Here is a 14100-nt window from a genome sequence, read left to right on the forward strand (position 1 = left end):
TCTTAAGATAGTTTCTTCTTATATGGCAGGGGCACACTTGCCCAACTTACAACTAAGCTTAACCTAACTTACAAACTAGATAATTTAGTCATCCATTGAAATTCCTTTGATATGGTTTTTTCCTATATGCCAGTAACTTACTTGCCCAACTTACAACTATGTTTAACCTAACTTACAAACTAGATAATTTAGCCATCCATAGAAATTCCTAAGATATGGTTTCTTCTTATATAGCAGTAGCTCACTTGCCCAACTTACAACTAAGCTTAACCTAACTTACATACTAGATAATTTAGTCATGTATTTAAATTCCTTTGATATGGTTTCTTCTTATTTGGCAGGGGCTCAGTTGCCCAACTTACAACTAAGCCAAACCTAACTTATAAACTAGATACATTAGCCGTTCATTGAAATTCCTGAGATATGGTTTCTTCTTATATAGCAGGGGCATACTGCCCAACTTACAACTAAGATTAACCTAACTTACAAACTAGATACTTTAATCTTCCTTTGAATTCCTAAGATATGGTTTCTTCTTATATGGCAGGAGCTTAACCTAACTTATAAACTAGATAATTCAATCATCCACTGAAATTCCTAAGATATGGTTTCTTCTGATATGGTAGGGGCACACTGCCCAACTTACAACTAAGATTAACCTAACTTAGAAATTAGATATTTTAGTCATCTAATGAAATTCCTAAGATATAGTTTCTTCTGATCGGACTGGTGGGTAAATGGGCTTACAAAAAGATAGAGACTTGAAGAAAACAAAGTCTGCAAAACTAACAAAGAAAACGAAATACAAGAATCAACAAGAAGACGATTAACAACTGAAACCCCATCCTGAAATTAAACAAGCCAACTAAGAAACAAAAGATTTTAAAATAATGTACACGTGTAATGTATAAAATCGGAGCCAGTGTTTTTTGTCACGAAGGTTGTACAGGATGTGTATCCGAGATAAATCTGATACAATAATTAATTTGTCGCTATATTTGATTCATATTTAGTCTTAAAAAAACGAGTAAAAATATCGTTAGTGGCCACTAAAATGTTTTAAATAATTATAATTCCAAGTATTCATTTAGGTGAGTAGCGAACATGCAATTAGTGAAATGATTTAATTTTTTCATGCATTATTATCATGCTATTAGTTACACCATATTAATTAAATATGAAAATGTAAAATAAGTGGAATTATAATCAACATTGAAGCGAAAGATTATACTAGAAATTTTAAACGTGTACTGTCTCTGTTAGCCTACTCCCGGGAGTAGTTGCCCAGGGAGCACCTCGAGGAGGTAGAGATCAGATTTCGCTCCCCAAAAATTACCTACCGATTATCGCAATAACCATAAGGTTAAGGATGATTAATGCATTGTACCAACTTAAAATCTAGATATTGTTTTCAATAATTGAGAACGTTTTAAGATTTGCTGTATCGACGTGTAATGGAAGAATTATTATAATAAAATTTCTCATAAACCTTGAATAATATTTTATTTTCCTTCAGTCTAGTATATTATATTTAAGAATATAAGAAATCTTTTTAGGGAAACGGAAAGTCCTCCAATTGTTTTAAATAGAAATTGATGGATCTTTCCATAGCTTACAATTTTTTTAATGAAGTAATTGACTAGCCCATTACTCATAAGAATCATATAAATTCACTTAGTGTATTTTAAATCAAAGATATTTATATCTTTCTTTTTATTCAATGCTTAACTCCAAAGTGAAGGTTGCCTTTCTTATTGTGCGCTTTAAAGTTATTTCAAAATCCAATCAATTGTAGATTGTAGCATGTTTCATTTGAAGTCTTAATTGATTTCATTAATTCATTTTATTTTAAACTATTTGAATTTCTATTAAAAATTTTTAATTTGTAGTTCTTATTGAATTAAATAATAAATATCACTTACTTGTTTTTTTTTTTCAAAATTTACTTAACCCTCTGCATATTCAGTTCAAGGTAGGTAAAGACAATCGCCTGTTCGGGGTGACTTGTTTCACAATTTGGATTATTGATTGTTTTAGTGAAGTGGTTAAGAAATGTCCCAAGGTAAACAGCTACACATTTCAAGAGTGCAGTTACAAAATATAAAAATAAATTAATTCGAAAATATTAATTAAAATGTTTTTAAATATCTGAAATGAATTTTAGAATTTGCCACAGATTATTAAAAAAAAAAATTAAAATAATAAAAATTCATTTCAAGTTAAAATGTAAAAATTAATAAAGTGAAATAAAAAAATAATTAAAGAAATACGAATCATTGCTTGTCCAGGCATGCAAGATTCATTGGTCGACCACGTGCTAATTCAATTTTTTTAATAAAAAAATATGTAAAACTCCGTAAATTTAATATAGTCGTATCACTAATTTAATTTTCTATTAAGTTTAGTAAAAATTTAATTGAATTTAATTTAAAAAATAATAAAATTTTACTTACATGAACAGCATAGATGTTCCCTGGTCGGGAGCACAATGGCAACTGGCTGCAAAAATCCGTTAGTCGCCATATTTGTACTTGAATTTTTAGTAAAAAAATATTTAAAATAATAATAAAAATTAATTTCAACTAAAAACGTAATAATTAATAAATTGAAATAGAAAAATAATTAAAGAAATACGAATCATTGCTTGTCCAGGCAGGCAAGATTCATTGGTCGACCACGTGCTAATTCAATTTTTTTAATTTTTTAGTAAAAAAATATTTAAAATAATAATAAAAATTAATTTCAACTAAAACCGTAAAAATTAATAAATTGAAATAGAAAAATAATTAAAGAAATACGAATCATTGCTTGTCCAGGCATGCAAGATTCATTGGTCGACCACGTGCTAATTCAATTTTTTTAATTTTTTAATAAAAAAATATGTAAAACTCCGTAAATTTAATATAGTCGTATCACTAATTTAATTTTCTATTAGGTTTAATAAAAATTTGATTGAATTTAATTTAAAAAATAATAAAATCTTACTTACATGAACAGCATAGATGTTCCCTGGTCGGGAGCACAATGGCAACTGGCTGCAAAAATCCGTTAGTCGCCATATTTGTACTTGAATTTTTAGTAAAAAAAAATATTTAAAATAATAATAAAAATTAATTTCAAGTTAAAATGTAAAAATTAATAAAATGAAATAGAAAAATAATTAAAGAAATACGAATCATTGCTTGTCCAGGCATGCAAGATTCATGTCGACCACGTGCTAATTCATTTTTTTTAATTTTTTAATAAAAAAATATGTAAAACTCCGTAAATTTAATATAGTTGTATCACTAATTTAATTTTCTATTAAGTTTAGTAAAAATTTGATTGAATTTAATTTAAAAAATAATAAATGAACAGCATAGATGTTCCCTGGTCGGGAGCACAATGGCAACTGGCTGCAAAAATCCGTTAGTCGCCATATTTGTACTTGAATTTTTAGTAAAAAAATATTTAAAATAATAATAAAAATTAATTTCAACTAAAAACGTAAAAATTAATAAATTGAAATAGAAAAATAATTAAAGAAATACGAATCATTGCTTGTCCAGGCATGCAAGATTCATTGGTCGACCACGTGCTAATTCAATTTTTTTAATTTTTTAATAAAAAAATATGTAAAACTCCGTAAATTTAATATAGTTGTAACACTAATTTAATTTTCTATTTGGTTTAATAAAAATTTGATTGAATTTAATTAAAAAAATAATAAAATCTTACTTACATGAACAGCATAGATGTTCCCTGGTCGGGAGCACAATGGCAACTGGCTGCAAAAATCCGTTAGTCGCCATATTTGTACTGGGATTTTTTATAAAATCAAATTTAAACATAATTCTGTTTAAAATTGATTAATAACAACTTAATTTAGATAAAAAAAAATGATTTTCCCACTCTATTAATACGTTTTAAGTCTTTTTTTTAAATAATTAATTTGGGACTACTTTATGACGTCACACCTAAGCACATGGTTTTGCGGAAGAATACAAAAAGTAGTTCCATTTAAAAATTAATAATACTAATTCTTTTCTTTAAGAAAATGAAAGAATATTAAATAATCAAGTTGAATTAAGTAGCTATAAATTGATTTTCCACTAGAGATTGTTTTTTAAGGCAAAAATGAGCACCTATACTTCTGACCTTCTTTGGCTAATTCTTGAAAATCTGCTCGATAGATTTTCTTCAAATTTGGAATTTTAATTAAATAATAGATAATGTTTAATAATAAATTAGTGGTAAAACTTAAAAATTTTATTAAAATGCTAGTTTACGATTTTGATCTAGGGCTGAAGTTCTACTCCAAAAATGGTCTCAAAATAAGAATTCAGAAAACGGTTTTCAGTAAAATTTATGTAATACGGCTTAAATAAAAAGTACACAAAGTTTGAACAAAATCTTTGAAGCCGTTTTTTAGAAAATCCGTAATAACCACTTAACCTATTACCTACCTTTGTAGATGGAGAATTTTCATGAACCTACGAAATAATTTTATCTTTTAAGTTAATATTTGTACAAAATCTTCATTGCCTGCAATTCTACATTAGTGGTAAGATCTTAATTTTACATTGAAATTTTTTCATATGTGAGCCTTAGATTGGAAAACCTAGTTACGTCAATATTCTTTCATAATGAAATTTTAGCTCGCAATAACTGATCATTTACTCATTGTAATTGAATTTTGCATCATATTAAAGAATAATAGTTGAGTTTAGGCGGTAACTTTTACCCGTAAGCCATTTTCTAAAGAACTCAAATCAGCCTTTACCCAATCTTCCTTTTTCCTACAAGTGCACTCAATCAATTTCCTTTCTATTGGTTAATATTAATAAAAAAAACTAAATTTAGGTTTTTCTTTTGTGATTTACATGGTTAAAACATGCTTTATTGAGCTTAAGAACAGTTAAGATCCTAAATGTGATGTTCAGTTTACTAAGATAGCTTAAAAACCTATCCTCAATACATACGTTCAACATTTACTTTTCTGATTGATCAATGTAGCAATTTTAGATCAAATTAAGATATGTTTAACAATAATATACCACCTAGAATCCTGAATATTAATATAGCTACAAAGAATTGAGAATCTGGGATCTCATTTCGTTCAAAATATCTTCCAATTATATGATCTACCATCATCTACAAAAACAGTAAGCAGTCTAATATCTAATAAAGTTACATAATAGTTACGAATTCTATGTAAATTTGTTATTTGTTATTTATACTTGTAAAAGTTGGTGGAAAAGAGGTAGGTAGTGTTCTACCGCTCAATTCTGGTTCATCTTTTTACCCAAAATAGCTACAATTATATGGTTCATCATCAAACTAAGCTTAAAAGCAAAGATGAATTTGTGAATTATATTTGTAACAATAGTAAAAAAAAAAAAACTATTTCTGTTCTAACATCGAATTGTTATACAAGCATTTATTTTTATTCGTATTTAACGACAAATTGTAAGCTTTACCAAAATCTTCTTATTGTAAGTTCTAAAGGGCAACATATTTAAATAAGAATCATGAATTTTAAATAAATATCGATTTATTTAATTCTATGTATGTTTTCAATAAAAATGAATGTTCTATTTGATAAAGTACTTAAATTTAATAAAATCTGGAGTTACTACAGTATAGAATCATGTACCTAAATGTTATATTAGATTTGAAAAAAGTAATTTTTGTAGATCCAAATGGTCTGAAACACATCCAGGATAAAATATTACTGGGAACACCTAACTAGAGTATGTAACCCCTCCTGTAACTTGTCGCGCACCCAGAAAAAATGAAAGAAATTGTAAATACAACTGTAGTAGCAAGGCTCGCTTCCAGGTATAGCGAGAATTGTATTGAACGAGCAACAAAAGGCATTTATCACGGTCTTTACAGTCAATTGAATAATATTATTAATTACCTGAGTACAAATTTAAAATTAAAAGGTATCAGTATTGTAATCAAGAGTGGGAGCAATCTAGTGAATTTGAATTGTAAGACATAAGTATATGGTAAATAAAGAATATCGGTGCTCTCTGTGTGATTTAAGCCAGAACGAAGATACAAACCACTTCATAGCAAGCTGCCCGGTGTTGAATGAATTTAGAGAGTCCGTTTTCAATAAGGCTAGATTAAATTTGGGTGGCCTCAGGGCCTACGCCACTGCGACCCCTTTGGGTCTATTGTGGCTCTTCAATAAGGCTAACCAGACACAAGAAGTAGTAATTCAAATTCTAAATGCAAAAGACCGGAAAAAATATCGGAGAATTACGGGAAGTTTAGAATGCCATTTCAAATATTAACTAATTTCTGTTTCTTTCTTTTTTATCTCCTCATGAGAGTTTTTCATTGCATTTATGTTCCTTAGAAATGACACAGCTTTTGTTTTGTTAGCTTTATGGTAGGTGTAGTTATTTTTATTTGTTATTAATTTATTTCTTAGTCAATTCAAGAGATGTAATTTTACTTTTCAGTAAATTTTCCTGGCAGACCGAGGTATCCATGTGAGAAAAATGCGTAATTCATAAATTGTAATTATTGTGTGTACTTTCAGAAATAAAACAATTTATCTATTATATCTATCTTTAAGAAGATTTGTCCAATTGTGATTGTAAACGTTGTAGAGGTGGGAGAAAGTGGATTTTCAGAGATTTTTAGTTGCTGAATTCTAAATCTAAATACGCTCAATTTCAACTGTTTTTCTACCATCTCCACTTAAGGTTAGTTCAAGGAAAATTCAAGCTTCTAATTTTTCAGAAGTAGTTTTTATAATAATTGCTGATAAATTGTAATATTTACATTTATGCGGAAGTTCTTAGTGGTCTGCAATGAATTCAGGTTGTCTTTAAATAAAATGATGCATTAAAAGAGTACAGGAAACGCTAAAAATTACATCCTGGGATTGTTAATAATTTCTGTGAAAGGATATTAAATGGAACTCCTGTTTTAGTTATTAAAAGTTTCCTCTGTTATGATAAGGAAATAAAATTATTATATTTTTGGTAATCTCTTTCCAGGATTTTATTACTACATTGAAAGGACTAGAGACAACTAATAGATGAAACATGGTAAAATGTAAAATAAATATATTTGGACATGTTCAAATAATAAATGGAATTTCTGTTTATTTTTCATCACCTTAATAAATTTTTTGAGGGAAAAACCAATCTGATGTGAGATAACCATTTTTGTCACTTGCAATCTGACTGAAAAAGGGAAAAGTTTGAACGGAAGATCCTCAGGTAGATGTTCCCTTTGTAACTCTAATGAAAAAGAGGAAACCTATCACTTCATAGGGGAGTGTACTCCACAGGTGTTGCGCCTGTAGGTAATCATTCCATTCCCTAACGGAGATTACATTTGAAATATTTTGTTTTCTAAACTTTAACTTACTGACTGCCAGGGACACTTAACATTCGCACAATTTGATAAAGCTAAGGTAACTTGCAGATTATACCCTTGCTTTTTAGCTTTATGTAAATTTTTATATTTATATTTTTCCTCAAGATGCAGGTGCAAACTTTCATTATCACTTGTAAGGCTGTACTTTCAGTTAGAAGTTAATCCCTGAATTCGCAAAGCATTTTAACAAAAAATAGAACTCTTTCTTCAAATGATTTAAATCTTTTCCTTTATGAATAAGTTTTAATTTTATTGAAAGAAGGTTATATTTAGATTGAAATATACTACAACATAAATGTTGATGCGATTGCTGTAGGATTGACACTCTTACAGCACTATTTAATAATTTTTTAATGTTTAATACTTTCTAAAGTTTAATTTATTTAATTCATCAAATGTAGATTACAGAAAAAATTGCCAATTTCAGCCATTATTTTTGTGTCAACCTTTCGTTCTGGGACTAGGACATCTTCAGGGCTTACGCAATTATATGTGTTGATACATTGTTACATCTAAGATTATTGTGTCTTCTGTCCTAACTGTTTAGATACTGGGATTAATTATTGGGAATTAGTTACTGGTTTAGTTTAGATACTGGGAATATTGGGGTATTAGGTGCTGTCTAATGAGATTGGAAAGAAATATAAATAGAATGAAAAAAGAAGTTATAGTTTCAAAAAGCGCCACTAGGTAACAGCACTTACTGGACTTCTATATATAGAACTATATAACAAATTTTCTTTAGTATCATCCAGGTGATCACAGGGAGAGGACACTGTCGGTCTCCACAAATAGTTCTGAAAAGCGCCACCAGAGGGCAACACTAACTGGACTTTTAAATATAAAATTAATAAATTTCCTTAAGTATAATCTGAGACTTCAAGGAGCGAGGACACTCTATCGTCGGTCTCTTCGGATATGGCATTATTAATTGTAACATCAATACACCTTATCATTTTTACCAAAATTTGGGCTTGCTATGGGAAACGTGTTATCGGATTATTCGTATGTTGAGTCCGCTTTTGTTGATTAAGTCAGTCGTTTTGTTAACATAGAGTGTGGTAAAAATACCGTAGAGTTGCCTTTATCCGCTTTAGTTAATGCGGGATTATCTTTTATTTTCTATCTTAGGTTATTCGCGTGCTTAGTTCCAGATTATCTTATTAGTTCTGAGTTTTAAGTTTTGTAGTATATTTTCGATAATATCAGCCGCTAAGTGATTTTTTTTTCATGTGGTAGTAATCGTAATTCCTTTCCAGCGATGATGTTCAATGTTTTTGAAGTTTTTATATTTAAGTCCTTTGTCTTGAGAAGTTGTGAATGTCCAAACACACACGCTAAAATGAATATGGTATGTAAGTTTTCTTTTTAAGATTTTACGCCTTTGTTATGTTTTTTATTGTTATTTACCTTTGATTATTTAAATCATTTATTTTATTTCCGGTAAAAATGAAAGAAATATAATTGTGTGTATTTTGCTTAAATCTACACCCCCTTGCTGTATAAAATAAAACTCCATCTTTACAATTTTAAAACATTCTAAATACACTAAACGTTATTTTACGATTAATTAACATTTTGAATGGCATACATAACCACCATATAACCTTCCTTACTTAGTCAGTAAGTGCAGTGTGTGGTTGGAATGAAGTCGATGTTGAAGTCTTCATAAATTTGGTAAATCAGTCACGATTGATTATTTATGTTGATAAATGAAAGTTCGAAACTGGTCAGGGTTAAAATAAACATAAAGGTAGATTTAGTTTAATAGAAAAACTATACAATAATTCAGTCAGTGTGAATTAAATGGAAACTTATAGTCTATTTGTATTATTCTTTTTCATTGGATAGAGCTTTTTTCATTGGATTTTTTTTTTTTTTTTTAGCGTTCGTTGGTAAACTACCTTTATGGTCCCTTCTTTACATGCAACAGCAAGTTTGTAAAATTGGATCTATTCTGGAGATTGAAGAATACAAGGAAACCTACCTACTACTGGGACTGAGGAAATGTTCTTCAGGTACTCTTATCATTTATTTAGTACGTTCAAAGTATTACATTATAAATTAAAACCTTTTTTAAGATGATTTATCTTTCCATCTGATCGGTAATGTTCTCTCTCTAGTAAAAGAAAGGTTGATGGCTTCTTTTCAATAATAATAATTCTTACTTTATTTTGTTAACTTTTTTGTTAACTTGAATATCGTGGAAAAAGTTATTTTATTTAAAAAAATTAATATTCCAAGAATTTAAAAAATTGTATTTTTCTTGAGACAAATATACGTAATTGGCAATAAAATAAGGTAAATTTGAGGATTTAATTCCATTTTATTGGTATAAAAAAAGTAAATTCTTGCAATTCTGTTTATTAAAACATGCCAACTCCAAGTTCATTTATTTTGTTATAGAAGGACGTGATTAGTCGTACCTTTCTCTGGTAATAAGCACATTGTAAATGTTATAAAATTTTACTTTAAGAAAGTAAAGAGAATATTTTCCAAATATTTTTTTGAAAAAAAGGTTTAGTTTAACTGATAAATTCTACGTTGTAAATGAAGTATTAATGTAGTGTGAATCAAATTCGAATTACTCCTACTTATGTAGGTTTAATGTATTTTTTCAGTTCATCCAATACTAATATTAAAGGGTTTTTTGTCAACTTGCACCCCCGTTAAGCTCAGCTTTTACCTGTGATGGAGTTTTAACAGGGTCCAAAGACCCTTAAGGTTTTAAACTTCCAGCAGCATGACCATAAATATAAAATGATTCGCATCCTGGTAGGTGTTATTATTTATTATGTTCAGAGTGATACAACAAAAACTTTTCATATAAATTATAGATTTATTTTTTTATATAACTGAAAAACGTTTTAATTTTGTTGTTTGTGGGTGAAGTTTTAATTGAAAACTTAAACAACTATTTTTAGTCAACATTTTACTTTTTGCATTCATTTTAAAATAATTTCATAATAATAATGGTTGTAGATTACGTGTTCTATTTTTCCATTCAAATCAATTTTATTGTTTAAGGAATAATTGTTTTTTATAAATACATTTCATTATCACCGAATAAAAAGATTTAGGTTTTTTTTTTTTTTAAAAAAACAAAACAATTCTTTAGTTTAATTACAGACGTCTTTATTAATTTTTCTAATGCACATAAATTGTTATACATATATTTCTTAATGCTAGGTAAAACTAAGTAAATATAATTATTTAAATTACAATAAATAATGTTTATTTTCAGAATCAGTACTGGTGACAACAGAGTACTGCCTGCAAAACTGTTCATCAATGGAAGCCCAAGTGAAAAAGACGTAAAAACGTCAATCCATTGTGAATATTCCAACAAATTTGGTTAGGAATCTATAAAACAAAAAGTAAGTAGTTATGATACGTAATGTGCATGATTTTATCAAAATTAAAAATTGCATTTTAAAAAAAATAAAAGGTCTTTAAAAAAATATTTTATTTATTTTTCTATTTAAACTGTTTAATAAATATGAAAAAGTAAAACGTAAAAAATTAATAATTGTTTATTAATATTTCATCCATCAATGCAGTGGATTTCATCCATTGGCTTTTTTTTTCGTTTGCCAAGTTACTAGTAATAGAGCTTTCATTGGAAAACTAACTGTACGGACTCATCTTTACATCCAACAGCAAGTTGGCAACTTTTGGATGATTCTCATCCATTCTATTCTGGAGATTAAAGAAGTCATGGAAATCCACTTGTGCTGTGGAAACGTTCTTCAGGTAATGTTATCCATTATTTAGTACGTTCGAATTGTTACATCAAAGTAAAACCTATTTCATGGTAATTAATCTTTTTCTTTAAATCGGCCTAAGTATGTTTTCAAGTAAAAGTTGAAGTTTATTATAAATATTCAACGTTAATGAATGAATTCATATTCATATATATGTACGTATATGAATGCTACAGTGTTTTTGATCAAATGAAACTCTTACTCGGCCAATTTAACCTTTTTTCGTTTATTGCATTGTAACTTATTTATAAACTAAAATTTGATGAAAAATGTTTGTACTTTATTTAAAAATTGAAATATTTGAAGAATTATTTTTTTTTATACAAATAAACCTAATTGACAATAAAATAAAATATTTTTGAAGTTTTTGTTGGTAAAAAAAAGATTGAATTCTTAAAATTATTTATTAATGCGTGTCAACGCTGATGTTTTATTTCGAGTAAGTTCATTACAGAATTATGTGTCGTATCTTCTTGTGATAATAGTTGGCAAACGTTTTTTGAATGTTATTAAACTTTATTTTAAGAAATTAAGTGCAAAATTTCCAATTTTTTTTTAAATAGGTTTAACAGAAAAAATCGGACGTTTTAAATATGGTATTAATATCTTGTGAATCAAATTGGAATTATTCCTACTTAGGATTAATATAGCATTTTCGTTCATGCAGTGCTAACATCCATGGGCGGCTTTTTGGTAACTTGCAGCCCCGTTAAGCTCACCTCTTACCTGAGGAATTTGTCAGGGTTCTTTCCTTCCAGCAGCATGACATGAGTGTGAAGCGATTCGTATCCATTGTATTTTCGACAATAAACTAAATATGAAATATGATATCTTTAGCACTGATGTTCAGGTAATCTTATGTATTATTTATTATGACATAAATAAAACTTTTTTATATAAATTAAAGTTTTAATTTTTATTGTTGGTAGCAGTAATTTAATTGAAAAATGCAACATCAAAGCTGCATGTGAATTCTGCATCATTTTCGAATCACAGAACTATTTTCAGTCGAGCTTATAATTTTTTAATTCATATTATAAAAATAATGTTAGTAGATTGTGTGTTATATTTTTTCAATCAAATTAATCTTATTAATGTGGAAGAAGTGTGTTTTTTTTTTTAAATATATATCACTTTCATTAAATGCAAAGATTTAGGTTCTTTAAAAAATGATCAATTCTTTAGTTTAATCAAAGTCTTCTTTATTTTATTTTTATAATATACATAAATTGTTACAGATGTTTTTCTTAATGCAAGGTAAAACTCAGTAAACATGTTAATTATTTTAATTACAATAAATAAGATTGATTTTTAGATTAAACCCTGGTGATACCGTAGTGAATATCTGCAAAACTAGTCATCAATGGAAGCCCAAGTGAAAAAGACGAAAAACATCAATCCAGTTAATAAGTAGACCAACAAGTTTGGTTAGGAATCTATAAAAAAAGTAAGTAGTTATTATATGTATTATGCATGATTGTAGCAAAATTAAAAATATCATAATTGCATGTTAAAGAAAAAGTATAATTTTGTTGCTAAATAAAAAAGTATTGAAAAAATAATTATTTTCCCATTTAATTCTGTCTATTAGTATGAAAAAGTAAAAATGAAACGTAAAAAATTGTATTAATATAGTGTGAATCAAATTCGTATTACTGCTTAGGTTTAATGTAGTATCTTTTCTTCATGTACTAAGTGCTAACATCCAAGGGCTTTTTATCAACTTGCAGCTCCGTTAAGCTCAGTATTTACCTGAGATGAATTCTTAAGGATCCTTCTATAGTTTCAGCAGCACTTTCATAAATAAGCAGTGATTAGCGTCAACTGTATTTCTGAAAATAAACTAAATTGAGGACTGTCTTTGGAACTGTTCTTCAGGTAATTTTTTATTTATTATGTTCCGAGTAATAAAACGTAAACTAAACTTTGTCTTTCTTTTTTTTGTATCAGAAAAAAGTTTTAATTTTTGTTGATAGTAGCAGTAATTTAATTGAAAAATTCAACATGAAACATGCATGGTTATTCTGTATTCATGTCCAATCACACATTATTATTATTAGAGCTTGTATTTTTAATTCATTTTCATCAAAATAGCATTAGTAGGTTATATTTTTTCAATCATATTAATTTTATTCATAAGGAGTAAGTGTGTTTTTTGGAAATAAATTCCTTATCATTGAATAAAAAGATGTAGGTTTTTTAAATAAAAAGATTTAAGTGAGCTATCAATTCTTTATTTAATTTTTATAATATACATAAATAGTTACAGATATTTTTATCTGGCTTTTTAATACTACTCCTTACAACATTTTAATTACAATAAATAATAATGATTTTCAGAATCAATACTGGTGATTGCAGAGTACTGCCTGCAAAACTGTTCATCAATGAAAGCCTTGATAGCCCAAGTGAAAGAGGCGTAAAAGATCAATCCAATATTCCAACAAACATGGTTAGGAATCTATAAAGAAAGGTAAGTAGTTATTATGCATGTATGTATTTAAAGACTTAAAATGAAATATTGCAAAAAAAAAAACTAGTAGATAACTTACTGCAATAACATTGTGATAAAATAAACATAAATGTAGATTTAGTTTGACAGAAAAATGCCCTGATTTTTAGAATAATTTAGTTCGTGTGAAATTAATGGAAACTGATAAAGGATTATTTTTTAATCATTATCCATCCAGTGCTTTCATCAATTAGCTTTTCTAACGCTGCCTAGTAATGCTCAGCGTTCATTGGAAAGCTAAATGTATGACCTCTTTTTTACATCCATCATCAATTTGGTAAATGTTGGATGATTCTCATCTATTCTATTTTGGAGATTAAAGAAGTCAAAAAAATCTACCTACCACTTGGCCTGTAGAAATGTTCTTCAGGTAATATCCGTAAGTGCTACTTATTATATCATTAAGTAAACCCTTTTTTTTATGATAATTATCGGAATAAG

At 27.8% G+C, this 14100-nt stretch overlaps 1 long non-coding RNA gene across 17 annotated transcripts in view; it reads left to right on the plus strand.

Moving 5' to 3' along the window:
- The window catches only part of LOC141458483 (uncharacterized), a 32028-nt gene that overhangs the window by 16444 nt on the left and 1484 nt on the right, over positions 1 to 14100 (plus strand). For 2 of the 17 annotated variants that reach the window (XR_012461014.1, XR_012461002.1), the window contains 9 exons: positions 6456 to 6701; positions 6999 to 8734; positions 9270 to 9401; positions 10005 to 10158; positions 10628 to 11136; positions 11815 to 11997; positions 12463 to 12594; positions 12878 to 13025; positions 13488 to 13620. This is a non-coding gene — a long non-coding RNA (uncharacterized lncRNA). Of the gene's footprint in view, positions 1 to 6455; positions 6702 to 6998; positions 8735 to 8853; positions 9137 to 9269; positions 9402 to 10004; positions 10159 to 10627; positions 11137 to 11814; positions 11998 to 12462; positions 12595 to 12843; positions 13026 to 13487; positions 13621 to 13769; positions 14039 to 14100 lie in introns of those variants that run through there. The other 15 variants (XR_012461004.1, XR_012461011.1, XR_012461005.1 and 12 more) reach the window with 15 other exon arrangements.

Source organism: Rhodnius prolixus, unplaced genomic scaffold (genome assembly GCF_049639745.1).
Source record: "Rhodnius prolixus isolate KJV_2025 unplaced genomic scaffold, Rpr scaffold_5, whole genome shotgun sequence".
In the NCBI taxonomy this organism is placed as follows: domain Eukaryota; kingdom Metazoa; phylum Arthropoda; class Insecta; order Hemiptera; family Reduviidae; genus Rhodnius; species Rhodnius prolixus.